We start from the raw sequence: 26,359 nt of genomic DNA, 5'->3' as shown, positions 1-26,359 counted from the left end.
TTGGAGACACTACAAGATATGGCTGCCAACCGATGTCAGTGGCGTTCTTGTTGTCAGTTTCTGTCCAGATTGCCTGAATGAATGTCTGGAGGTGTAGGCACCTCGGAGTGATTGTGTTAAGCTAGCACTAAGTCCCTCCTCCACCCACCTTTATTCTTTTCTTATAAGGCAGGCTTTCAAATAAGTCATGGTTGTACGGCAGTGAAGCATTGGTGTTGAGCACTGATGTCATGCTGTCGTTGTTGTTGTTGTGGTTGTTGTGATGTCATGCTGTCGTTGTTGTTGTTGTTTGTGGTTGTTGTTTTGTAAAGCAAAGATTTCCCTGTATTAATTGAGGATTTAGTTGGGGCCGTTAAAATTGACATTTTAATCGCTTTAGAGACTTCAACCAACATTAAATAGGTCTTAGGGTTTCTACCTTCTGAATCAATGCTTCGGTGTGCAGGGAACAGTGGACCACTCATGCCGAAATATCATTAAATGGCATTATAAGGTTGGAGATAGGAATAACCAGTATTTAATTGAACATGACAGTAAGCTTTTACAGTTTGATGAATAACTGAACAGCAGAATTGGGTCCTATCTAGATGGGAAAGTTCTCATTTTGAACCAGCCACCAACGGTATGAACCTGAAGACGCCGAGCTCATTCGACGACAAATTTGGGAGGAATCCTAGCACACCAAGTTGGAGCTATGCAGCAGGTTGTCGAGTCCTGTCTATATACTTTATAAACTGTAGTAGGTCTTTCCTCAATATCGCACATCATCGTAGTCTAAGTTATTATGTGTGTCGCAACCAGGTCAGTTTAATGAACAACTAATTCTCAAGTATACAGGTTCTGTGGGTGTGTAGAAAAAGGACTTCTGTTTGCCCATTCCTGTTGGGATGTAGGTAATGCGTGGAACGAATAACGAAGAATCCGAATATCGCTTAGGTTCAGTAGCCCATAATTAACCTTTGGTCACGACGATCACGGCTCGTGCTTACTTGATCCGAGCTATCAGTGTTTGTGGCCTATGGTATAGACGATACGCAAGACCTACTTGATACATATTTGGCGAAAACCCGTCCCCAAAAGATGATGATCATCGCTAAGAACTGATTAACAACAGGACACGAGGAAGAATAACACAAGTCATTCCTGTCAAGCCAAATTGACCTAACTAAGCATGTTTCCTAACGTAAGGAAATATCCAGACAAGTGAAAGTGAGACTTGTGGGGACGTGAGGAGTTTAATTTAATTATGTACGCCATTTTTTCAAACTCTCCAAACTACTGAATAAACTCTGGGCTTGATCTTAGTTTCCTGAAAAAAATGAAGTACTGAGTAATGGAACGCTTTATTTGGTAGCTTTATGAATCGACAGTATAGGTTATCAAAATCTTTTCTGATTTTTTATTATGAAATTTTTTCAGGATGAAGAAATCCCTAATTCAGCCATATTCTGTGTGGACGTTTGGATCTAACCAAGTATAGTCCGCCATAACGCTTAACAGACTGAGTACGAATCCATCAGCTCTAATTGGTTATTGTATTTTGTTGGTAGTGTGAGAAGATTTAGGATTTTTGTGGAGATTTCGTCCTATAAGTGGAGCCAATCTAAGCTGAAAAGCCGGGAAGCGCCATACAGCTGTTTCATCCTTATTGGGAACAATCAGCAGTACGCATCTCACAAAACTCCGTGTTGACTGGCTCCCCCCGTGATTGAAGGATGAGCGGCGCTCTATCCTGTCTAAGCACGAGTTAATCACACTGCTCATCAGCCACTCGTGGCCGAACGGTTAAGTGTTCAAACTACTAGCCAGGAGGTCGCGGGTTCGAAACTCTTCGGAGTTTCCTGAGATGTGCACTGCTGATGAATCTCAATAAGGATGAAACAGGTGTACGATTATTGTATCTGCTCAGGAAAAGTTGTCGAATTTTTTCGAGCAACGGAAAGATAGTAAGTTATAAGACGGATGTTCGAGACATTTCTGTAGACTGCGTTGGTGAGTAAGCCTTGATCTAGGCCAAAACTGGCGAAATAATCGCCAGTAATTACGTTACGGACTCCTTAATTCCCACGATTATAATGCGCGTTCTGACTAAGAAACGCAGTCCCTTTGCTCTATTTTTATATGCACCTAGACAAGGGACCACACTGTACACGTAACTGGTTCATGTGTCGCCAATAATCCAGAACTTTGTGCCAAATTTAGCCCGTTTATTCGGCATAAAGTGATGAACCGTTGGAACGGTTTCAATGACATAAGTTGTTCAAACCAAATTCAGGTAAATGAACATATTAGACGATTCGAATGTTTCGCCTATAGGTGTATCGATCTGTGAGCTAAACTTTTATTGGCATCATCAAATCATAAATGTTTTTAATCAGAAGTTATCGATCCCTTGGTAGCATTATGAGGAAAAACTGTGCACCAAGATCGTCAGTGACTCTGTCGGTAAGACTCACTTACCTATTGGGTCTATTAAAAACTCACCTGTAACCACCTAAAATACGGTCACCGTTTAACAGAGAAAGTACTCCGCCGAAACTCTCTTTTTCCATTGCAGGACGAGTACTAGTGAAAAGTGGTCGCCGAAAGTCAAAATGACGCACTTCAAACAGGTTACTCCACACATTTTGAAAATTACCGGGAAAAACATGGACGATCATGCAATCATTCTTTGGCAAGTCAAACAACTTCCTGTTCCTCGTCTAGTTGCTTTCATAGCGTTCAGCTGTAACGACTAAACTGATCCACGCAACGTGAAAACACAAAATTAATTGAGAAAAAACTGAGTGCACCCGTGAAACTAGATTTCATAGAAATATGTGAAGATAAAATGTCCAACTCCAGGAAAAATATAAAAAGTTTTGACCGCAAGCTACTTCTAGGAACAGCTCAGGAGATAAAGTGTAGATTGAAAAACTGCTTCGAAACTTCAAATAGCCGGAACGTCTGATTCCCACAAGTACTTAACCTGAGATTTGACCTTGTTTTCTAGCAGAAAAAATTCAGAACCACGTCATTTGTTTATCATGTTGAAGACGGTTGTCCCGGTACCGGCTGTTCACAAAACGTTTTCTTTTCTCGCACAAGCAATCAAAACCCTACTTATATATGTGTATTTGCATTTGTCAAGTGATGAGGCTTTTGTAAGCCTCTATTTGTAAAATTCGACCGCACTGTATAATACTATTTAACTCAGTGTCCAATTCGCTTTGTTGGTGGCCTGGTTGAAGACTTGTAAAATAATCGGCTTTTTTGATTCGTTTTCGAGTAATGCTAATAAATGTAGACAATACGTGGGAAGCAACGAAACAAAGCTCAGGAGAATCGTCTCAGCTATCATACACGTTACACACACAGTTTGACCTACAAGGACATATGTGGTTACAGTGCTTCTAGTTAACCTTAGTAGATCTTTCATGAATTTAGATGTCACGGCAGTTGTTCATGAATTCGTATGGTACTTCATGTCGAATCAAAGGTTAACTTGAGCGTAGGAACAATGTGGTTGGTGAATGTGGAGGGATTCATCTTAGTCGATGCAATCAGACTTATAACTCAACATGTGTTTGTCGGAACAAAAATGTGATGAGAATGACGACAATCATTGATTGGTCAGTGAGAAATGGCACAGCACAAAGGTTTTACGCGCGTTCTACATAAAATAACAACTTTCGAATCCGTACGGATACATATGGGTTTGTTGCACAATGTGGCTACCAAAAAGGTACTTCCAAATGATTAGGCTTAGGTATCTCCGGTGAGGAAAGTCTGAAATGAACGAATGACATAAGGATAGCAGCACTGTCCTGTGTATATGGGGCTACTCGTTTTGCGTAGAAAGTTTCGTCACCAACGTTGACTTCACAACATCCGTGCATTATTAAGGTTTTGCTTGATATTGCTGTGTTAGCAACTGATAAAAAGTAAGCAAACTTGGGCAAAGTACCTAGTCACAAAGCACTGAAGATGTTGCCTGGATTGGTGATGAAGATTTTTTTAGCCAAGTATCAGGCTCACTGAAGAAACTGGTGAACAACTATGAAAAAATAAAAGAAACGCTTGGGTAGAGTATAGAACACACGTTCGTTTACCAACGGACGCAGCAATTGTTTATAAGATCTCGGCAGCTTTCTTTCTTTTGCAAGTAAATGCGCGCTTCTGTTTCACCACTGAACGTTTAGTGGACCATTTTGACGAATGCACCTACGTGTTCACAAAAGATACACATTTATGTGTAATCTTATGTGATTTCATTTGTGCGTTTTGTTGTGCAGTTATGTCAACGAGTGTGGTAGTGTGCGAACCTTAGAGTGCTAGGAATTTTACTGCCACCACAGCCATTGTCGTCCACTTAGAAGGTCCCTTTTTGAAAAAAGACCATGCTGCTCAGTTTTGTTTTCGGTTGTCTCAGTTTAGGTCCGGAATGGTCTCCAGTTTCGCCATCGATAGGTGTGCCAATTCGTTGCACAGCTTTTCGCCAAAACACACACGTTTACGGAGATAGTTTTATCAGCGGTATTGGCATGTACTCGAACCAGATTAGGATGAATGAATAGGCTGGTGGCTTTCGAATATATCGAGTCATACAATATAGATTAAGATGACTCAAACCGTACGTGTATTCCAACAGCTGGTCACTATTCATGTGGACCGTAATCCAACCCAGCAAAGACAGTTTAACAGTTATGATCGTAGTACGCACCGCTATAGCCGTTGAGATGGTTCCAAAGGGCCGAAATATGTTTGAAACTCTTAGACAGTTTATTTGTTCTGTTATACCAACATAACTAAAGGACGCTAATCAGGTGATGTCTATTAGCTGGGTTTCATCAGAGATCTTCAACTTATACCTACCCTATCTTGGAAGTCACACATATCACGCTTTATGTAACAGATTACATAACTCTCAGGGCGATTTCAGGCGATATCCTCCCACATTCTGCCAAGTGATGCTCCTAATGAGGGTGAAGTTTATACTTTTCCATGTAGCCGTCTTCAAGATCTAAGCTTGTCATTTTTTTCGGAGCATTATATCTGATTCGTTGGCACTATATCAACCAACATGGCGGCATGGACTCAAAAGCGACGTTTTGCATTAGCTTAGTTTATCGATCGTTCTGGCTTACTAACCCTCTCCGTCACCTATGTATTTAGTATCTTCCTTCCAATGTCAGTTGTAGGCGTGATGGCTAAAATCGCGCTTTCAAGCCTGATACTTCACTTCAAAAAATTGTTTCTAGTTACTTAGCCTACCACTTTCAAAGCCGAAGCTGTAATAAAGGTTTTACCAAGAGAGCTATTTGGCACAAGTTACCCAAAGGTCTAAAATATTTAAAAAGAAAAAAAATAGTGTACACTGAGAACGCTGAGATCAAGTTATGGGCTTCTTGCTGGGTATGTATTCTTTTGTAGCTTCTAGGTTACAAGTTGTGCCAACTGAACTGTTTCTGAGAAATTTTCATCGCAACTCTTCAATCATCGCCAAATGCCGGAAGGTCATGGCGCGTCAATAAGAAACTGCACTTAGCTCTTGATGAACCACAAAACCACTCTTCGACGAACAATCAAGTCCTTTCAGAGGAAAGTGGTATTCTTATGAATGTCTTATCTGTTGCTCCTAAACAATACAGTGGATAATCACAGTATCATACCTGGATTCGCCGACTGCCTTCTCAGTATAATATCACCATGGAATACCAGCCCGTGGATGAACTTACGTATAAAGTCAATCAAATAGATTAACCCTAGTTGCAAGATTGCGGTTTTAGGGGAAAAAGCTACAAAAATAATAAAGGAAACCAATAGCTAAACAAAGGCAAGAAAACCAAGTTCCACACTTGTTGTTTATCCAGATTCGAGGTTGCACTTGAACGGTGAGGAATCCTACTGTCTTTCAGGATAAATATCTGTTAGTAGGCGATTGCAGTTGAATTTTGATACACACAGCAAGCACTTGCAAGACCGGTAGGTGGCGTTTAGCTGACACAGCCTGAGACTAGCGCCAAGTGTCTCACCATGTGTTTATCAAAGATGTTTGTTTAAATAAAGCTGTCATGGAGAAGTGTATACGAACCTGACTGAAGTGATGAGCCAAATATCACCAGTTTCGTGTAATTCGAGTGCAATTGTATGGAGCGTACACACAATGTTGTGTTTTATCACTATGGTTTATATGAATTAAATTAAATTCCCGTCCCTGAGAGCAGTTAGAAGCTGGTAGTTTTCTGCAGAATCCTGGAATGAAAGTGATTCCATCAACAACAAGTGTGCACCGAATTAATCCACTGTTAGCCTTCACATCACTCCTTACCAGTTGCAAGTAGAGTTATGGGGATACAAGTAGGGAATGAATTGTCCTGTGAAGTAAAACACGACATAAGGGACTGTCCGCCTAAGAGATGCTCACATCCAAAGTTTCCTCCACTGCTGATATATTTATGTCAGTTAGTGCTTGTTCATCCAGCTCGGAATTTCAACCTGAAACCCCTTTCATAGCCTTTAGTTCGCACTTCTTTGTGAGAGATACAAATATACAACTTCAAAAATTGCCAGTAGGACATACCTTTTCCACGACACGTTGTTTCACAGCATGGTCCTGGTGGTGAACTTTTTTGTCCCGGAAGACATAGCATTGGACAGTGGTGCGGTTCACTGGTACATTTGATAGTGCCGTCCTCACAACGACACTTCCCACACGGCGTCTTCGCTGACATCCAGATTTCAGCGTGTCTGTAGTGGACTCCAGTCAGTGGATATAGACAGCCTGTCCGAAGAGGATTGGTGTAAAACAGTAAGCAATGGGATGTTGGTAGTGTGCTATCCTGTGCTAAGGCCGTGATCTCAAAGCAAGGAATTGGTTAATTAGCCTAAACGCACGATCTTAGTATCCTATCTGACAGGTAACGTGTAGTCTAATTCACCGACGGACGGTCACTAATAATTGTGGCGAAAGCGAATTCTACGAACGTCAACTGCGTTTGTTCAGTAGTCGCAATTGGACAGTGGACAATGTATCGAATTAAACGTACGGACAGACAGTATAGATAGGTGTATCGTGGTCCCATAAGAAATTAACAGTAAATCCTGAGGCTTCGGCTAGATTGAACCTCGGGCAGTGAGCAACACTGCATGGCGCAGAAAGGGCAGTGTGCTATCGGACAAATTAAACAGAAAAAATGTTGTTCAGTTCAAAGTGGGACAAACTTTCAAAAACAAGCCCAGAAATGAAGGTGAACGGACTGACTATAAAAAACGGTTGATATAGAGTTGACTTTGTATAAAATAGAATAGTTCAGCCTTGAAATGTGAGCAGTCACTAGAAGAGTAATGAATTAGCCTGAGGAATAGGGTAACAAATAAGTAGTTCTGATAACTGGTAGTGTGGCGTACTTTTGCCACTTGATCGTATATTCGGGAGTACAGATCTAAGGAACCATGTAACGTGCTCAGAAAACCAATTAGTGTGCCCATTAGCGAGCGTATAATAACGCTTGGCAAATGCACTGAAACAAGCCTCAGCTAGACAAAGTTTACTGTTTGACTTATGCTCACTGCATTTCACAAGATATTAAGTTTGTTTGACCGAAGGCAACGTGTATGCCATACGCAACCACAAAATCATAAAAATTATTTTACAAGAAACGTGCTTAAAGAACTTCGGGAATGAATAGGGAGAGAACTTTCATAGACGAAAAACACTTCTCATAAGCTTGCTGAAAATTCTTCTACAGCCCACGGCTGGTTTTGCCCTCCTTGGGGCTTATCAGGTAGGTGTATTTCCTGAGTTTCCGTCAACCTTATTTTCTACTTGGTGCTGAATTGAACAAAATAAGCAAAACACATTCATTTACAAATACACAACTAATAAGGTTGCTGAAAATTCTTCAACAACCCAAGACGGGTTTCCCCATTCATCGGTTCAAATAGGCGCATTCCTCGAGTTTCCCTGAAATGTACGTTACTTGAACTCAATTTGAATGACAGTTACAAAATGCCCACTTTTATAAACCAATTTGCATTTAAACCGAGAACTAAGTGAATCCTGATTCGGGTTAAAGTTGCAACACTATACGAGATATTAAATTATTCTCCTTTTACAGAAAAGGCTGAAATTTGCCGCCCACATAAGTAACCTATCACGGAAAACCTCATCGGGGCTTTTTCTGACTACAAGTTTCTTCACGAATCCGCGGAAAAAAGGCTAGGGTTTGAGAGAATAGCATTTAATTTTTTTAAGACAAAAGAATTATTGTTTGTACGTGAACGGCTATGGGAGTCAAACGTAAGACGGCCTAGTGCAGCACATTTATCTGCTTAAAAACACCATAAATTGGAGATTTAGCCGGGTTTCAGGTGAGTCTCCCGCGAAAATAAATTGGTTTACAAATGAGTGTATTTTGGTAGGGAGAGCACTTCTTTGTCTGGCAGACACCCTTGGAGTGTTTTGTGATCGGAAGATTTGAAACTTCATCCGGGAGATCAGTGTGTCACAAAGCTAACCACATGCCCACCGACGTCGCTGCATCAATCACTTCTATGACCAGAATGCCTTGTGGCCGAGATGTGGCAGTTCTTTGAACTGGCTTGTGGAGCAAAGCACCGTTAACATCCCTGTTTAAGTCCTGACAACCTTGGTAACCTTGGTTGCAATGATAAACACTGAACCTGAACTCCCTCATGCATTTTATTCGACAGTTTGAGCACAGGTGAAGAGGAAAGCAAAATGACTTGAAAAATAGAATTCTGAAATCATAAGATGCAAGGTGGGGTGAGCTATCAGTTTCAGGCATAGTTAGTCGTATGTCTGTTGATGTGTTTACTGGATCTCACAAAGGCGGTGCAAAACCTTCATTAAACGGAGAGTTAGCGAGAATCCCTGAAAAGTTTGCAGGCTGATTGCCAGACTGTGCGAAGAGACTGAACAACATCTAATAAAATAGCACAAGTTAGTACGACTGTTTTAAATAACGAGATTCGAACAGCTATCCAGAGCCTCGAGGATATCGACCAGGCGGAGACGGTTGTAGGGACGTGTGACTGAATTACTGCATCTGAATAAGGTTGGACTGATCATTAGTGAGAGTATTTTTGTGTTTAAATGGTTTCATTCCTTTTGGAGGCTGTAAAATTGGCAAACGTCGGCTAATTTTCGGCATATGTCTGACTCCTCGGTCTGACAGGGCTTACAACGAAATCATCCATCAAAATCGAATAAAACGTAGGCTGGCAAGATTTCTCACTTGAGAAGGCTGCACTACTGCACGCAATGGGTGATCCGCGGTGACAGAAAAGCGAAAAATAATTATCAGCTCCTGGAGGAAACAGTGAAAGAAACGTTGTTTTCTGTTCCCTATCCCAAGGTTAATGGGTTTTGGCTTTACAGATCCGGAAGTAAATCATATCATATATATTTCGGCTTATGAAACCCTGAGGTGACAATCAGTCTACACATGTTTGGTGAAAGTAAAGTCCAAAAACCGTTAAGATGATCCTGTGGTATGGAATCGTCCCAGTACGTTTATTCTTTCTCTAATGGGAAATTCAAACCTGAAATCCAATAAACAGTCTAGCACACATTTCCGCCCTAAAGAAAGTCTGTTTTTTTGTCTGGAACGCAAATTTGGTTCAGCTGTGACCCCCGCTCAACAGAAATGTCGGAGGATGATAATTCTGATTGACAAAATACATTATGATCGAGAAGTAGCACAGATGTCTGCGTACTGATTGGCAACCTTTTGAGAGGAAACCATGAACAGACAACATATAGGTCTTGTCTACATTCCACAGGTCTTCCGATGAACGGTTAGGCGTTTAAAGCGGGTGTTTTAGGCCACTGTTTTCCCAGGCCGATGATATTCTGCAAACTGAGGTGAGAGCAGAATATCATCGAAGCACCCTTCGTTTCACTAAAATGATGATAACGCACCTACAGCACACGGAGGGACAGGACAGAAGGACTGGAGAAACGTTAAACACTGACAGTAAACGGTAGATTGAAGCTAAGGATTGTTATAATATAAAACGAGAGAACCATTTAACCATTTTTTCGTGTGATGATTACCATAGCATGAAAGATGACATGAACGGTTTGCAGTTTATATGATATGCATGTAAAACAATTCTTCACAGTGATCATCAGACCGAATCCGACAGCTACTATGGCTGATATTTGTTCGATAATCGAGGTAATCACAAGGTTGAGGAATACCGACCTCAGATGAAATATAAAATTGCCACACACGGTGTGTTCAAAAGATCTCATTAAGCTTAAAAGCTATCCAACCCACAATTGATGTGATGATGTTCAAGGTCGAAGCATCCACTGTGGGTGGAGATAAACCGTGTTGGACTGACCGAAAACACTGTGAAACAAATCACCCTTCGTAAGAACGGATAAGATCTACTCGATCAGCCTTAGAAAATGCGTAATGTATTAGCTGATTTAAGGTCCCTGAGGGGATGAACACTACGAGTGCATTTCGGTGATACTACCAGTGTAACGGTGGATGCTACTGACGAAGCATGCGAGTAGTCTACGTTTGGCGTCGAAGCTCCACCCACGTATCTGATGGAAGGTAACGTGTATTACGGAAATTGTGGAACTGCTTTTCAGTGTTCGTTCACGGTTTTGTTATGTAATTACTTGGTTCATGTTTTTTAATAAAGGACTTCGCAAGGAAGGACATCATTTACCCGTAGTTTCATCTCTAATCCCACTAGTGTACGAGCCAGCATCTAGTGGCAGACATACGTTCCTTTAAAGCTTTATTTAGCCATACCTTAACTTTGCATGGTAAGGCTGCGCACGTTCATGCAGTACAAACAAACAGGGATTTATTTTTTCTCGGGTTGCCGTCTAGTAAGTTTTTCGTTCCCCGGTCCTTCCAGTAGGATAAATTCTGTGAAATAAATTTGGTCACATTGGAAGAAGTTAAGTGATATTTTTCTTCCCAAAAGGTCTTCAAACGTGTTTCACACTGTGAAAAAGGGAAGGAGTGTCAGTTTTGCAAGCTTTGCCTCGCTGAAAAACTCACTGTTTCGTGGATGGCTTGTGGTGTACTATTTTTTAATTCGTGATATTTAACCAATCAAAACATCGGACCAAACAGATACGTATACGGAATGACACGCAGAATCATTGTCTCTAGTCTCAATTTCTTTCTATTCCTGTTAGCAGTCAAAAACGTTTTTGTGGTTAGCATGGTTGAATTGGGTTAGCAGATACTTGTGGAGTTACTTGTGAATGTCGCAATTGATGTTCTGGCTTTTCATGCTTCCAAGGTAAAGGTTGAAATCATCTCCTAGTTGCTCACCGAAAGAGTCTTTATCAGGACGAAGCAAGTAGCAAATTATTCTCTGGCCAAAAGTAAAGGCATCGGTTAGTCTAACGCCTCAACAATCTCTTTAGCATAAATGGCATACTTGTTTCCGATGTGCTAAAGCTAAAAATCCTTTTTTTTTGAAATTGATTCTAAATAAGCAGTGTATTAAGACAGATAACTTGATTTCCAAAGAAACCCTTGGTGGAATCTGCATCCTGAGATAAAAACGGTTAGGTAAACCGTTGCCTGGTTTCCTGATTTACGTAAATTACAGTAAGATTATTAACACACTGTTTCAAAATGTAAGTATTCCAAAAGTTGCTTAACATGTGGGCGCGGTCATACTTAGACAGTGTTATTGCTTATTAACCTCGGAGGTCGCGGATTTGAACCTTTCTAGAACTGCTGATAATCACACACGAGGCTGAAACGGACTTTCCTAACGAGGTGACCTCAGTTGCAAGAATATATCCTTAATAGAAAATTTCTTTGTTAGGGAGGTACTGCATACAAAAGACCAAAGCCGTTTGAAATGAGCTTTCAAGCAGTGGTTCGGGAACGCCGAGTGAACGAAGATTCATTTGGTTTACGTCCCTAAGAATTCCGCCTTGTGTGTTAGGATAGACCTAATGCTTACAACTGCCTTTTTATATCACAGTTGTCCCAAACAGAATGAGCCAATATTATAAAACTGAATAATTTTAGGATTTTTTCTGTGGATTCCTGACAAACTTTTAAAATACACCCAATATAAGGATAGGGGTTGGGAGACTTTGACATTCTCACACGTAAACGTAGCATGCGCTATTTACAACATATGAGAATAATGTTTCCCAAACCAATGGTGTGCTTTCTTTTGATAATCAGTAGCATAGGTTTAATGTTATTTGTCACCCGGATTGTAGTTTAACTAGGTGATAAAATAATTACAGCCCAGTGAAATTCCATACATTATCACAGTATGCAGCCAAACTTTTCTATTACAAAACATCCCAAACTTCGCTTTCTATCCACTAGTAGGTGATCATCATCACCCAAATGACAGACTTTGTATTGATTTCTCAAGCATTTTGCAATCGGTAAACAATCAGTATTTATTTTCATTTTGGCCCAACCCACCAACTGCTTATCAAGGTTTCTGGAACGTCCTTTAAGTTACTTATTTTGCAAGAATTTAGTAAAGCTGTCGCATTCTAAGATGTGCCCTCTCCCTGAAGAGCTAGGCCTCAAGGCGACAAATAGGGTAGTCCAGCACTGTTGTTATGGCACCACAATGAACCAGGAGACTCGTTTTTGCTGCGCGGTTTACTGTTCCGCCGTGGTTTAATAGCTACTACCTTGAGAAAAGATAATCGCGCGCGGCAAACTGGTGTGAAATCAAAGTGGTAGCTACTTGGCGAGAAGTGCCACAAGACCTCTGTGCACTGGTTTTTGTGTAAACAGCAAGCTAGAAATAGGTCAGGTCTGTTCCAGAGGCCTCTGGGTTTTTTCATTATTGATTTAGCACTTCAGCGTCAGACATCCGGTCAGACCGTTTGGCGGTCACCTAAGTTTGGAAAATGTGGCCAACTGTCAATCAGCACTGGTCAAAGCTTGTATCCAAAAACTAAGCATGAACAAATGTCATTCCACATGCGGCTGGTTTGAGAGCAACGACTACTTGGTTTGTCAGTGATGGCCATAATATTTAGCCTAAATTTGACACTTTTCTGATTTCCGTTTCAAAGTATACGAAAAAGCACAGACAAAGTCATTTATATTGTTGTGTCTTGAAGTAGATTTGATATTCAGTGAATATTCCGTTACCCGGTTTGACAAACTTCAATGCCAGTTCAAATGTCACGTTCCAAAAACAGTAACCGCCGTTGTATGTCCGTCAGATAAGCTGCGTTTGCTGAGGATTTTTCCTCGCTATATTTCATGAATGATCACGTTTCTATATTAAGTAACGTGTTTGCAGTTGTAGATAAATGGCGAACTGTTCACAATTTCTGGATTAACTAAACGAATAAGGGTGCACAGTTCATGACGAAGGCTTCCCCTCATCAATTGAGCGGACCACGTACACGGTGAAGATGCATTCGAATTTTTTGATAATCTGTTGCTCAACAAATGAATGCCTTATAGTATCCTGGACATACAAAATAATTCCGGAAAACTTTGTCTGGGCTGAATTGGGGACTCACTAATGGAACGGAAATGACTTCAGTAGTTTTCCTTGCACAATCAGCTGGCAGTGGATATTATGGACCCCAACCTAATCTTCTGTGAATGCCCTTAGATCTGAGGACGCAAGGAGGCAGGCAAACAGCCGAAGAATGGCTGAGGTTCGGTGGACCATTTAAGCTGACGCCGAGTGAAATTTCTACTTTTTAGGCAAAATGTCATACTGCTAACCTTAACAATTGTTGTATGAGAGTTTAGATCTAATTTAACCATCCGCAAAAATCAATACTCAAGTAATCAAGTACTGCAACACAGGCACCCATATCCCGCGACAACGGAAAGGCACGTGCGTCCATCTAGTCATGCACAGATGAAATAATAAACCTGTTCTGAAAAACAAATTGTTATTTGGCTCTCAGTGATGGTCATATATCTTCAAGCCTATCTAGAACGGAAATGTTTTTTTTTAAAAATTACTCAAACATCATAGTCCTGCCTAAATCGTGGACGTTTTCGGGCTCAAAACTCGCTACCAAGCTGACAGCAGGCAGATGAGCCCAGACAATTACTGTTCCAGGTGGTCTAGCTGGTGTAATTAAGGATTCACTATAGTTGGTTTATTTTTCCCTTCAGAATTCATCGGTTCTGGCGACTGAACTTGGCTATTAAATTTCAGCAAAGTTGGACACGAATTGCAAATGAAGCAATGACGCACCAGATTGCCATTTTCGAGACGATCAAGCCTTGCTTCGCTCACTGAAGCCGGTAGAATAGCAGTAAACATCACAATTTGAGTGTCTACCGGTAACAGTGACTTCCTCATTGAGGTTGTTATGTGTTGTCACCGCCTTCGCCTCCGGTTCATCCGCATGCGATGCGTTTGTGGCGAAAGTGCTGTTTAGCTTGTGAAATCCGTGCGGAACGCCATCTCAAGATCATTCGGCTAGAGATGTGGGGTTTTGTTGAATTTGGATAGCAGACAAACACATTTGGTCTCAACTAGGTTTCTACAACAAGTAGGCGTAAACGGTTTCTTGCAGAGAAAATTCCGTCCGCAGGCCATTTCATGCAAAGCTGGAATCACAGGGTAACGCCTCGAAATTATTGCTTGGCCTGGATGGTAATAAACATTTGCAATTAGAAAAGGCGCTCATGGAGTCGGTCAGTTAACAGAAATCGAGCGTGGGCGTGGTGGGCAAACATGCGAGTTCCCGATCAAAATGCGTGAAAATTACATAATGTTTACTTGTCATTTTTCAGCGGAAAAATTTGTTCTCTGTTTTCGTGCGTTCTCCAAGATACTCCTTGGTCTGCTAGGTTGAGATCTTTGGTGAGGCCTACACGTAGATGGTTTGGATCACTCCATTCCTTGTGCGATTTGTGTCTGAGAAAACCACGATCAGTTGTACTCTAGCCACCTAATACTTCATTCTTTTCTTAGGAAATGTTTATGCTTACAATACAAAAGATGAGCACCCTAAACAGGTTGGAGTCAAATATGACGTCCCGCTGGGCAGAACAGAGGTGTGATTTGGATAACATTCTTCAGGGGGATCCTTCCCTTTTTACGAGTAAGCATTTCCGTTATTGAAAGAATAGAAATCACACATATTCACGCGGGTCATAAACTTGATATGGTGAGCTTTGATTCATGATGTCCGTCAGCGCAGAGTGAACACCCAGGATGGATACCGCTCTGCTCGCTATTTTTGCATTAACAAGCCGGTTATTAGGTGTCTTTGGTTGAACTGCTTTGGACAGTCAAGTCAAGCATGTGTGACTGGTGTGTAGAGATTCATGTCAAAACGCACTTTTGCTGGCTGATTATGTGCTGCTATTTAAATTGTGCCAGAATGTGTCGAGTCTTTCCAGGTTTTCGTTGGGTTGCACGTTCTTCAGAAGCTGGAGGTTTGGAGTTTTTCGCCGGCTTTCTTCCATTTTATGAGGGAACTATTTATACCGACGGTGACCCACGTAACCCTGTATGACCGGTTCATTATTTATTTTATACCTTAGGGAGAATTTCAGAAACTTGGAAGGGATTTGTGATTATTTTGGACAACTTTGTTTACCAAAATCTGGGACACTTCGGGTGATTGCAAGCCAATGTGAGTGTTCCTATAAAAATATTTTGTACATAAATAACTGAGAGAGTCCATGAATTCCGGTTGACTTGCCAAAAGAAAGCAGTAGATTTAAACTGGAAGAAGTTTGTCTGAGACACTTGCCAACGATAAAATGACATTCGAAGCATACATCATCACATCTATAATATCTCAGCTTATAAATTACATATTTCAAGTATTACCTGTAACTCGGTGAACCAAAAGCAACGGGTGTCTATCTTTACAACTCCCCAATGCGGTATATTTACTGTAAATTACCAAGGTTGTTTGATTTTGTAGAGTCTTGGTTAATAAACGTTAAACATTTCCTCAGATTCATTTTAAATTAATGAGTTGGAAAGGATTTGTTCGCCGTTAATTTTCAAAACCACATTCAAACTTATCAGAATTAGTTTTTTGCATTTTATAGCACGAGGTTAGGAATTATTATAATTCTGTTTAATAATCCGTAACAGACAATTGCAAATTGTTTTAGATAGCGCGGACATAGCCGCACGATTTTGGAGAGGCTAGAAACCCCCTGGAAACCACATTGCGTCTCATAACCACACACCAATACGGTTCGCATAGAGCACTTAAGTGCTCCACACAAGCAGGAGAACTTTTTCTTGTTGAGAACTAGCAAATAAACGGCATGTTTTGTGATAAAAAAAAGTGTGAACCTGAATTCTGAAAATTACACCAGTATTCGTTGCCAGACATCGGGAGCCATAGTCAGGGGAAGAGTTCCGATTTATCTTCCCAAGTTTATATTCGCAACATGGGCGTTTTGTTTGCGTTTATGTTATATGCAAATGTAAAATCCACACACAGAATGGATTAGAACTGGTATGAAGAATGATGTGCGAAATTGGATAACGTTTTATCGAACTTCAGTGTTTATTACCAGCGTGACAACATCTGGATAATATTTCACTAGTTTGTTTTTGTGGGAACCTATGAGGACTTCATGCACACAAACAATTTGACGTGAAAAAGAAAAAAATGGTTAAAAATAGCGATAAATTAGCTAGCGTGAGATTATTGGACTTCGGCAAAAGCAATAAGTCATTAATACTTAAATATTGTGCGTAATTGGAATATCGTTAGTGGTGACGTCATGAGATAAAATAGGTGGATTGGTTTTGTTAATGGGAACTGGAACTAGAAAGTGTTGAAAGTTATTTTGTGTAACGACTGTCTACTCAGAAGGAACATTCTGATATGTGCTTCTAAAGTGATCAAACAAAAGTTTAGTATGATGTAAAATACTCTCGAAACTGGATTACCTTCTGCTGCACAGGCAATACTGCTCTTACCATGACTAGATTAACGACGATTAGTTCAAAGTAGGTGCAGTATGCAAAGACACTAGTGCTACAACATCAAACGAAAGCAAATTAGCTTCTGACGCAAAAGCTTGCAAACAAATTTTTACTAGGAATGACGAATGCTAGATAGGTTAATTTCTTCTAGAAAAATAAGCGTGTGAGTTTAGAGAAACTATTCGGTTTGGACGAACTCTGCATAACCTGCGTTAAGTCATACCGCTGGAGCGTTTCAATTTGGCCATTCCCAGGAATGCATCAGGAGAATACATCAACACCCAATTCCAAACAGTTTGGTTTTTTGCTTTGAATGTACAAGACAATGGCAACTAGAAAACCCCGGTTGGCTGAGTGACAAACGCAACCTCTGAACCCTTCTCTATAATGAAGAACTAATTTCTAAGAAGACAACGCACTAAGTTTTCCGAGTTTTATTTTGTACTTTTTTGAAAAAAAACTGATTGATGCTACGCTACTGTTATTCCGACTGGTACGTCAATCACCTAATCCATTATAAATCTAAATAGTCAGTTTTACTTCAATACAGTGAATGTGTTTGTGGTTTACTGATCTCATCTTGCAAAAATAAATGTGATTTCGCATGCACACTGTTTTTCAAAGATGCACGGTCTCGATTTTTTGACGTGTAGTCTCGCATTCCACATCAGAGTTTATCATATTGCCTGGTACTGATTGAAAATCTAAACACATTTTATTTGCGAAATTTTTACAAATCTCCCGCCGCAGTCCCGACCTTAGAACAAGCTGGATATTCTCGCCAAATTGGCCGAAATAGAAAATATTTGTGTACTTGCATGTAATAACAGTTTTTCCCCTTGTTCCTGCATTACTTAATTTCCATACACTTTTCCGCTGAAAACAGCAATTGGGGTTCAAGATTCAGCACACTTCCCACGGATTTGTTAACTTCAAATCTTTAAGAGGCCTTAAGTTGGATTTATATCAGGTCGCTTATGCTTGCGTTTTAAAACGTGAACAAAATTCCATTCTATCCTGCATTGGTTATTTTCAGAACGGTTTTACGGGGTGGTAAAATGCAAGCGGCAAATCTTAGTTATACAAAACTCTCGCATATATAACAGGCTCTAGTAAATAAAATCAACGAAACCTATAACTCACAACTATTTTATGGGCAGCAAAGTTCAAGACGAGTACAAATTGAAAACTAACAGCGGACAGATCATACATTTCATCTAGGTCTCTACAAAGAATTCTAGAAGCAAACCTATGCACGTATCCGGAGATACAATCACATTCCATCGCGTCGCTTGCAAATTCGGTGAACGCGTCTTGCCTGATGGCCGCGCTGCGAATGACTCCAGACACAAAGGACCGAAGAATGCAGGCTAGTTTGTTAATTAAGCAACAGTAGGTTGATTTATTAAAACATGAGTTTTGGTTTCAGAAATGCATGTATTTGTACGGGAATGGTAGCTGAATTTCTTCACCGGGGGCGGTCGAATAGCATCTTAAAACTGCCCAGCTTACTTTCGTATGTGCTTCAGTGACTGTGCAGCTTGCGGGCTTGCCTAGTTATATGATTTACACTAATAACCAAAAACATGCGAACAAGTTATCCCACAGTGATTACACATGTGGGTTGTTCTCTCTTTGCGTTGAGCGAAAATGATTTCTAGTCTAACACCTGGTCTAAATTTTGCACTAAATCGCTCCTTAAAACATTCCAGGCTACGAAAACTATGTCTTTACAAGTTACCACGGTCTTCTTTTTTTTGTCACAAACGCCCACTACGATCCAGATAACCGATGGATCTAGCGAACACAGGTGAAAACTGAACTTCTCCATGTCATACTTTCTTTAACGAAGTAATCCACACAATCCAGTATTGACAAACTTCACACGACCTTAAATGGTAGAAAAACGAATCTTAGCGCATGATCCATCGATCCAGAGTTTTGGCATAGGGACATTATACGTGTTCCCAGAGGATAATGTGAGTCAACAGAGAATGAGTTCTGAGCGAGCCACGGAACCATACAATTAAACTACATCAGCCAACATTAGTGCACTGACCGATAACGAATCGCGAGCACCATAAACATGAACACACCTATGGTCATGAAATGAATTCTAATACCTCGTTTGAGGTCCTTTCTGAACTTCGCATGGTGGACAATTCGTACTTCAAAGCGACATAAATTGAAAGACACCAAATAGTCTGTTGCAGGATGTCTTGACGCCCCATGGACTCGAATGTTTCTTTTTGAGTTCACGGTGCAGTAGGACGCGATATCAAGTAATACGTATCCACCTGTGTTACTGATTACCTGATCGATACTTATAGTGGCGGTGCTAGCTGAGATATGACTACGGCATAGGGAAACTGCTACATATTTACTTTGATGCAACTCAAGGTAAATACATACTGATCCCAGATCAAACTTTCGCGTGATATCTGTAGACGACTGTCAACTCCTAAAAACCGGAAGGAAGTTTCCAAAAAATATTTACCTGTTATGATTGTTTGTTGGTTTTGAGGAAGGGTTAGACCTGCAGTTGACTGTATGCAGGGTAGGTCGCAGTAGGTGCTCATCAATATATCAAAGGAATAGATTAGATTAACAGCTTATGAAATGACCACTTCCCCCCGTAAAAATTCTCCAGGACTATCTTATCCGTAGACTTTCCAACGTTGGATATGTCATGAAAACAGCCTTAATCCATTTGAATCTTCCACACGGTCTGAGGATGCAGAAATATGGCAGAAGCAAACTAAAGTTCTTTGTTATAGACTGTGCACAATGTATTTCATGTACGATCGTCTGAGATAAATGGCGTAAGGTAAGGTAATTATCGTAGCCACTCCATAATCCGTAGATAAAATACATACTATACTATGTGGCATCCCTGACCTCAGAGCAAATGTTTATGTTTGGATTTTTGTTAAATTTGGCGCCAAAAACTTTGTGAATGACTGAATGTCCCTCAAGTTATATCATAATTATTTTTATATAGCGAGCTATATAGTAACACTTCGGACCGATCCACGCCATAGGAACTGTTAAAACTTTGAAGTGGTCGATAGGAATTCAGTTAGTGACGCACGCAAATAAAAACTTTCGAATGCATCCATTCCTGTCAGGTTTCAAGATGCACACGATGAATGCGTGTAAACTAAGTGCCAAAACCGAAATCAATATGCCGTTTATGCGGAACGTGTTTCAAAACTTGGTCTCCTGACTTGCGTGATCAACCTGGGGTAAATCGTCAAGTGACGGTGATTGAAAATGCATAAGTAACTAAGTTTGTTTCAGTTTCAACGCATTCAACGCAAAAGACAAAAGAGGAATGCACCGAAAAGCTTTTGGTTAAAAACAAGCGTATACAAAAAATACCAAAAACAAAAAAACGTATAAATCTTGAGGAAAATGCCTAAAATTGGTATCTCTGAAGTCTTGGTGCCATGGAGTTTTGGGTGACATGTATAGGCAGTAAATTAAACAGATGAAAACTTGAAAAATTTCGCTAGCTCTGCTTTATGGGAATGAATGTGTCGCACAGACTTAAGGTGGGCGCATCACTTGCAGAGCTGACATCAGGAGAAGACCCATATCATTTTAGGCAATGCTCGTGAGTATGTACGGGGGAGGAACTATCTTATATCGGCCAATTATCTTAAAATCCCTAAATTACGCTATTTCTTTATCATCTTGGATATAACATTTATAGCGTTTTTGTTTACTTTGAGAATCAGTAATAAACTGTAAGTTCGGTAGAGCAACAGACTAAGGTGACGGTTACCTAGAATTTTCTTTGGAAGGCACGCGGTTGCAGCGGCGGGCGGACAAAATCATTGAGCCATTGCATTGAGCCTATGCAAAACGCACCAAAGTGCCCTAAAATTTTGAGACTATTTCCCTGTTGCTGGCATGTTGTTGGTCACTCTTTCTAGGACTCTTCCACCTATGAGCAATTACCGCTTACAAACAAGAAGGCATGAAAAAGAGCCTTTTGCCGACCCTACCTAGATCAATCAAGATCATCTTGTCGGTAATAATCCAGTTTCAGCTCCAACGGAAGGCCATTTAACCAAGCAATGTTTTCACCCGGTTTTCTCCCTTTTGGAAAATTGATGCATTAGTAAAGGAGATAGACTGCATTATGCAACCAGCGTGCAGATGGGGAAGGTACATGGAAGGTGCTGTGAAATCTATAGCATATATGTTTAACTGAGCTGCATTTGATTATATCTTATTAAAGATTTTGGAGAACAAGTGAAGTTGGTCTTCCCAAAAACTTCGTAAATCTCCTTTTTTTAGCTTCCACCGAATTGGTCATTTCCAAGGGCCACATCGACCATCTCATCGTGTCGAATGCAATACGGATTGTAATAAGAGGAATGAAAATACCTCAAATCGAATTCAAGACAAATTTCAAAAGAGCTACTTAAGAACACATATTTGGTGACAATTTATACTCTACTAGTATCGACAATATTTTGTCATACGCAAAAGCTCCATAACCAATAAATCTATCTCTGGAGTCAAATATGCAGGAAACTGTATGAATTCATGGTAATTCATTGAGAATACTGTTCGCTTTCAGGTGTCGAACTGTGTGTATCGCAAAGTGACAAGTTTTCAAGGCGGAATCCTCTTCACTCACCAACAAAGGGTTCAAATTAGTCAAGTTACAGCAACCGGAATTTTCGGAAACCAACCACACTTATGATGGTTGTTTATTTCATCTCTCACTACGCATTAAGGTAACTTTAATTTTATTACTAATAATTTTGTTATCACCATTATTACTGCTAATAACAAGATTGGTAATAGTAAAAATGATGTGTCCTGAGTTAATTGCCCAGTGACAGAGTTTCCAAACTCTATTTAGCATCAGTATCATATACTTCCAACTTCCCTGGTAAAGTTTCTTCGGCATCATTCCATAAATTCCATGGCAAGTCTGTTGATTGTGTAGCGACGGCCACAAACGGAACTCTTCTTGCCTGGATCAACAAAACCACGTAGACCTTGCATCATTGTGCCTATGGCAACACTACACAGATGGATGGGCTACTTGACATGCTTATTAGCTCTGTTTCTTCAGGAGCTGGTGAAAATGAAATTTACTGATTGTAATATCACCGTTTATAAACCTGAACACCAAAATTAACAGTAACATAGTCTTATGCATCAATTTTGAGAACGTCAGTTATGTACAGTATTTTGAAGCGATCCGTGTAAAAGTTGCTAGTGACACCACAGAATTATATGTAGGGATTTTTTAGGAAAAGGTTTAGTTCAAACACTTTCACTGTGAATAATCCGGCGACACTTCGTATAATTACCTGTAAACATGTTCATTCACGTAAGCCATTGCTTATGCGACAAATCAAACATTTGTGTTAGTACATCGGCTTTTAGTTTGTCTAACTAGTGTCTTCCTTATGGAGGTTGCTGTTTTTTCCGGAGCTGATGTCTCATTACCTAACCGGAAAGTATTCACATTTCCTGAAAGCGAGAGTAAAACCTTTGTTTTAAGACTGTCTCCGGTAGACTTTTCCAAAAAAGCAAACAAGTGTAAACGATTGAGTGCACTAACTAAACCTCAATTTGGGACCTTCACACGTCCAATAGTTCAACGCTTCAAACCACAAAATCATAGAATTTATGTGACACGCTCCAGTCGCAACATAGTACTCAAGGAAATACACGCGCCAGCAAGTGTGCACCCATAATTACTCAAACGATTAATAAATTATTGATGTTTGCATACTCTAACCAGTGAATTTTTTTACGTAAGCATGAAGTGAGTATTTTTTTAAGTACACTCCGTTTTGCTGCATGTCCATTTTTCAGTTATGCTCAGAATGTTCACATGATGCCGAGTTTATTTGAGTAGTTAGAAGTCCTTCACAATTTATTCCCGATCATCTTAGTATGTAATTACTTGTGCGGCCTTTCAGTCTTTGAATTACTTAATAACCAATAGAATATTTTCTAGATGTGCCTGGATTACACTGCTAACTATCCGTCCGTGACCGGAATTTATTGCCAGCTATTACGGTAAAACCCGGAGGTTGGTTTCTCCTAAGGGATTATTGAGAGTCATACTGAGGTAATTCTTGGCAGATACGGAGAAGTTTAACTGTACAATCTACTCAAGGACAAACTCCTAACTGAAATTTCCGGATCATGCCAAGGAGGTTCGCCACTGTGCATTTACAACAAGGGGGGTTACATTGAATTAGGAATGCTAATTGAAAAACAATTGCGCTCGATTGGTGTGTAAAAATTTATGGCCTTTGCTGTTCCTACTCAGCCTAAGACAATCAACCTTCTGGCAACGATCAATCAGTTGGCTTTCAGCAGGTTTCTTATTTGTAGCAATGCCACTTTGTGTAAAGAAATTGTGCAAAACACTATCAGAAGCTCTCACTGGGCTCTGGAAAATTGCAAGTACCCTGTGCTCGTTTGCCATCTTCAGTTCATTGACACTCTTGGTTAGTAAAACACTATCAGAAGCTCTCACTGGGCTCTGGAAAATTGCAAGTACCCTGTGCTCGTTTGCCATCTTCAGTTCATTGACACTGCTTGGTTAGTAGTACTCTCTCTCTCTCTATATATATATATACTACTACTATATACTACTACTACGTGCAATATATATGTATATATAGATGAGTGAGACAACAGCTAAGGTTAGCTAGTTGAAGGGCTACAGTGGTAGAGGTGGATAAGAAAAAGACATGTGACTATAAATAAATCGAGAAGGGAAACACATCAAGGGTAACAACTTGCGCTTGAAGAAACATTTTTCATAAATTTTATGACCGCCTCTTTATGATGGTTACCAACCGTGATTTATCCGAACAAAGAAAGAGGAAGTTGCTGACAGCCGTGCACTACCAGACAACAATGAAAACGACAAGAAAAAATCTTCCTAGCTGTGTATTCGAAGAGCGATATCGTCACATTACGCTTAGAGTTTATAAACATGGAGGTGACCGGGAGGATTAGAATCAGCGTCAAATATACAGCAGGGGGTTGCATCAGCTGACAACAAGATCAGCAAACAGTGACGTTTACGTTTACGTTAAAGATGAAGTGGATTAGATTATGTACTATCCAGGTTTTTTTGTTTCATCATTTGTCACACATGTGAATTCCAAAAAAATATTTCAGTAATTTTGTTGTTTGAGTTTTTATTTTCTCTCCTGGTTAAGTATCATTTGTCAGCACCTGCTGAAGAAATCTTATCTGATTCCGAACGGCAGGCACTCTGCGATCATCTTCAATTTTCAAATGAAAATTTCGAAGGAATTTTATATCCTCCCAAAGCAATCACTAGCCTTTACTGACTGACGACAATTTCACTTCAATGCTTTTTGGAAATATCTCCTTGCTTAAATAATTTTGAAGGCGTCTGGCAGGAAATAAAACTTTACACAACTCAAAATGGCTTTTAAGTTAAGCCACAATGTTTAGCTAAATTTAAGAGCAAAATGAAGTTCAGTAAAGTTGGTTCAGTTGAATCTCTACTTTATTTGATGATTGAGTTTGTATCGAGTACCCTGTACTGTTTGAGTAAAGCATATTGCTAACGACTGATTGGTCTGGTTTTAGACAGCTGTCATGTAAGGCTGGTCTCACCTGAACCGGCTACATGAGTTGAGTCATTAGGCATGTTTTTGCGTTCCCTATTCCTTGAAGTGCATAGTGAACAAGCGGATGCTGTTTCTGGGCATGTTCCCTATCTGCTAAAATGCCTTTAGTTTTATTGAGTGACATCTTGGTTTTAGTTAATCCATTACTGTACAAATGCAAGAAAACATTTGCGTCTCTGGGAAAATTGCAAAAAATTAAGAAATGAATAGAAATAGTTGAACAACGCAGTCGCAGATTAACGTTACGCTACCCTGACTTTGTAATAAGCGTCCCATCAACACAGGCACAAGCTTGTCTAGAATCTCATAGTTTATCCAGCTTCTCGCATGAAAACAGCAAATGTTTCCTAAAGGGGTTCTGAATCCCTCGCACAGTTTCCAAAAGAACAACACATGGCAATGGAAACTTAGGGCCAGCAGTCATCGAAACTGAATACAATCGCTTTTAAATAGGGTGACAATAGTGGAAAAAAAGTTACCGACAACACAAGAAAACGCGTAAAAAAGGCCTGCTGGTTAGTTATATAAGAAGAGATTTCAAAAGTGGTTTAGTATTACTTTGGCATTGGGTCGATGTGCCTAAAGGTAAATACAGAATAAACGTTGCGCCCAAACAATCCTTCCGGAGCACAAAGAGGGAAAGAACATACGCATCCCAGTTACCTTAGCAATAATAATATTTGACTCAATTTTTGTGTCGGTTTTTTTACTTAAATGATGTGCTGAAATGCGCCTGAATATGTTTCTGCTGGATTTTTCCTAAATACATTGGTGATCGTAGAGCCAGTGGCGCCAGTAATCAGCCCTGAAGGATAGCGTGTCTCTGAAGGCTCGAGGTGCTTGGTCGAGGAATTGTTGTAGACTGTCTTACAAAATTAAGCAAAGGAGTTAAAAAGACTTGCAAGAGAGTGACATCGTGTCGGCAATGGTACAAAGCATATGTGCCTTGTTGTACATCAAATTAACTTCTTGTCTCTAACTGGGTCAGACGATTGACATTGACTAGCCATCGATGCCTCTCAATAATTTCTAAACGAATGATTGTTGTTCAGTTTTACATGTTTTTTGGGTGTACATATTCGTTGATTTTTATGCACAGATGGACGATCGGCACTTTCATTCTCCGCAATATCCGATTGGAAACGCCTGCACGAAAACCGCATTTGAGCCAGGTTGGTTTCGATTAGAGGAACGTTTCTTCCTTCTGCCAAAAAGTGCAACAATTGTGACCAACAATTAACCATGTTTTTCACTAAAACAGATCAGTAGGTCGTGGCAGTTTGTTCACCAAGATAGTAGTCTGCTTTATGATTAATCATTAAGTGTTCAACACAACGTCTTATCACCCAAACTCAGATGCCTTTAAACTACCTGTTTCTCATGCGCGTGTGTGTGCGGCAAACGCAGTAACGAGAAACAGGAACAAAGACCGCATACGTGACACGCGGACTGAGAAAATAGTCAAATTCAAAGTTTACCACAGCAATGCGGTCTGCTCCAAGTTGTTCGTGTGCAAACATTGTGTCAGTGGGCTTCGAAAACGTATCCAGAAGTGAAAAATTTCGGAGCAATCACACTGACTTTCTTAGACTGCTTCATTTCATGTCGGCGTTCACAAATGTGAATTTCATCCTTTGAGGCAGGGTCGTCGAAGGCTAACATGGCTAATAATTTTACACGAATACATTTTGACTGTGCTTTTATCTGGAGTTTTTTTAAAACAAACAGGTCCGGCAATGGCAGATATATATATATATATATATATATATATATATATCCTCTATCGG

General features: G+C 40.1%; 1 protein-coding gene across 1 annotated transcript in view; it reads right to left on the bottom strand.

Moving 5' to 3' along the window:
* T265_07336 (hypothetical protein) overlaps window positions 1-26,359 on the bottom strand; it is a gene marked incomplete at both ends in the record, with an annotated part of 76,107 nt that overhangs the window by 30,299 nt on the left and 19,449 nt on the right. Inside the window, one exon of the mRNA XM_009172828.1 lies at window positions 6,563-6,763. The remainder of the gene's footprint in view (window positions 1-6,562; window positions 6,764-26,359) is intronic.

This window comes from Opisthorchis viverrini (genome assembly GCF_000715545.1).
Source record: "Opisthorchis viverrini unplaced genomic scaffold opera_v5_168, whole genome shotgun sequence".
Taxonomy (NCBI): Eukaryota; Metazoa; Platyhelminthes; class Trematoda; order Opisthorchiida; family Opisthorchiidae; genus Opisthorchis; species Opisthorchis viverrini.
This window is presented reverse-complemented; position numbering and strand designations above follow the sequence as displayed.